This window comes from Echinops telfairi, unplaced genomic scaffold (genome assembly GCF_000313985.2).
Source record: "Echinops telfairi isolate 266 unplaced genomic scaffold, ASM31398v2 ScPeMD7_7419;HRSCAF=8457, whole genome shotgun sequence".
NCBI classification, from domain to species: domain Eukaryota; kingdom Metazoa; phylum Chordata; class Mammalia; order Afrosoricida; family Tenrecidae; genus Echinops; species Echinops telfairi.
In genome coordinates, this window is record NW_022111319.1 from 1231945 (window position 1) to 1234339 (window position 2395).

Below are 2395 nucleotides of genomic sequence, written 5' to 3' on the forward strand. Positions count from 1 at the left end.
GATAAGAGTTGTATGAGCCCCTAATAAAATGATTTTTTTAAAAACTCTAGTCAGTAGAATTCAAAAACATACAAAAACAAAATAAAATCACATAATCACAAAGTGAGGCTCCTACTAGGATGCTTAGACATTAGAAAGATTATCAATGCAGTTTACTGCATAAATAAAATTAAAGAACTACTTGACCACATCACTTGATCCAGGAAAGGAATTTGAAAAAGTCTCACACTCATTCTTCATGTAAATGACCAACAAAATTGGAGTAGAAAAGAAAATCCTCAAAATTATTAAGGGCAGATAAGAAAAACCAATGGTCAACAGTATTCTTAATGGAAAGACAGTGAAAACATTCCCTTTATGACTGAGAACCAGACAAAAATACCTTCCATCAGCAATCCTATCCAATATTATTTTGCAAGTCTTAGCTAGAGTAATAAGACAAGAAAAGGAGAGTAAAGCCATCCAATTTGGATTCAATAGTAAAACAACCTCCATTTGCAGATGGTACGATTCTTTACATAGAAAATCTCACGGAGACTCAACAAGTAAACTAATGGAACAAATAGAATAATTCAGGAAAGTAGCGAGGTACAAAATCAATGCTAAAAACTCAATTGGATTCCTCTCTGAAAATAAAATCAGAAAAACAATACTGTGGGAAAATGGGGAGCTAATAATAAGGAGTACAAGAATGTAAAAAATATCCTAAAAATTAGTGATGATTGTGAAATACTTCTTGATGTGATTGAACTATTGAATTATATGATATGTTAATTACATGCCAATAAAACTATTGAAAAACCTGTTTGAACCTAACTCTACTAAATAGTGACGAGTTGCTTACAAGTTCTTTCAGTAATATACTTTCTTAGTCTTTCTATGGCGCCTCTCAGTAATTCCTCTCAGATACATTTCCATTGATCAAACATGCTATACCCTACCCACTGTAAATTTTGGATCCCTTGTTATTCCCCTATCCCTGCCCTTATCAGCTCACCACTCCCCTCCCTTTGCCTCCTCCTCTCCCATGCCATAGACACCAAAAGGAAATGGCGAGACAGAGAGAGAGAGAGAGAGAGAGAGAGAGAGAGAGAGAGAGAGAATACTAATAGTTCCCAGTCTAACTGCTGCCCTGGTCCAGAGTAGATGAGTATCTATCTCTCTTTTAAATAGCGAGCAGGCCCTGCTATAATCAATTAGTCCAATTCCCCTTTCTTTCAGGGAGCCATATCCCAGGGCCTGCTTACCTAACAGGATTTATATCCCTTTAGTCCTCCGCATTCGTGTCTGAGGAATGCACCTTCTACAAGACTCCATTACTCTTCCTGAGTCAACGATGGGGTGGTCTAGTGCCCTATCCCCACCCAGTTATACATTTAGACTTTCGGTGTGGCCCGCTTGTGAATACCTCCCAATCAGTTCAGATGAGGTGCCAAGCGCTGGCCTCCTGAGTCAGAAGTCTACATTTGAGATTGCTTGGTGGCTTTGTAACCTTTGCTGGTCTGTTGCACCCCCCTCTTGGCTTGCCCCCATGTGGGCTGCATGGCCAGGCACATTCTCTGAACTGTATATTCAGTGCTGTCCTCTGTCACGTTGTCATCTAGGGACGTCATGTATTGAGCTGAGGCTGGCACTGCAGTGCTCTCTGTGAATGAGCTGCTCTGAGCAGGAACATTGCCCACAAGGCTTGGCACACCAGAATGAGGTCTACTCTCTCTTTCCCCTTTTCTGTGAAGACATAAACAATACTCCCGCCCCTTGGGTGCTGCACTGGTGTCCTGTTTCCCCACTGCCATCTTTTTTTCTTTACCCATATGATGGAGGAGGAGGGGGAAAGATGTTTATCCACACAGGTACTATCTGCATCTTTTTTCTCTTTATTTTTGATGACGTATTTGTGTTTGGTCTGGCTCTTGCCAGAGGATCTGGTCCTCAGCCCAGGAATTGTGTGATATGTATATTTTCCTGTATGCCCGTTCTGTTGTTTGAACTTACCTTAATGTACTCATAGTGTACCAGTGCTTTTGTGCATGGCTAACTTTGCTCAGCATAATATCCTCCAACTCTTTCCACAGATAAGGTGCTACATCATTTCATCGCTGTTTGTTAGGAATGTGTAGTATTCCATTGTGTGCATATACCAGAGTTTTTTAATCCATTTGTCTACTGATGTAAATTTAGGTTGTTTCCAACACTTTGCTTTTGTGAATTGTGCAGCGATGAATATTGGAGCATAGTTGTCTAGTCTTGGCCTGTTTTTTATTTCTTCTGGGTATATGCCCAGTAGTGGAATTGCTGGGTTGAAGGTAACTCAATTACCATTTGTTTTATGTTTTTTTTTAAATCGTTTTATTAGGGGTCATATGACTCTTTTATCACAATCCACACATACATC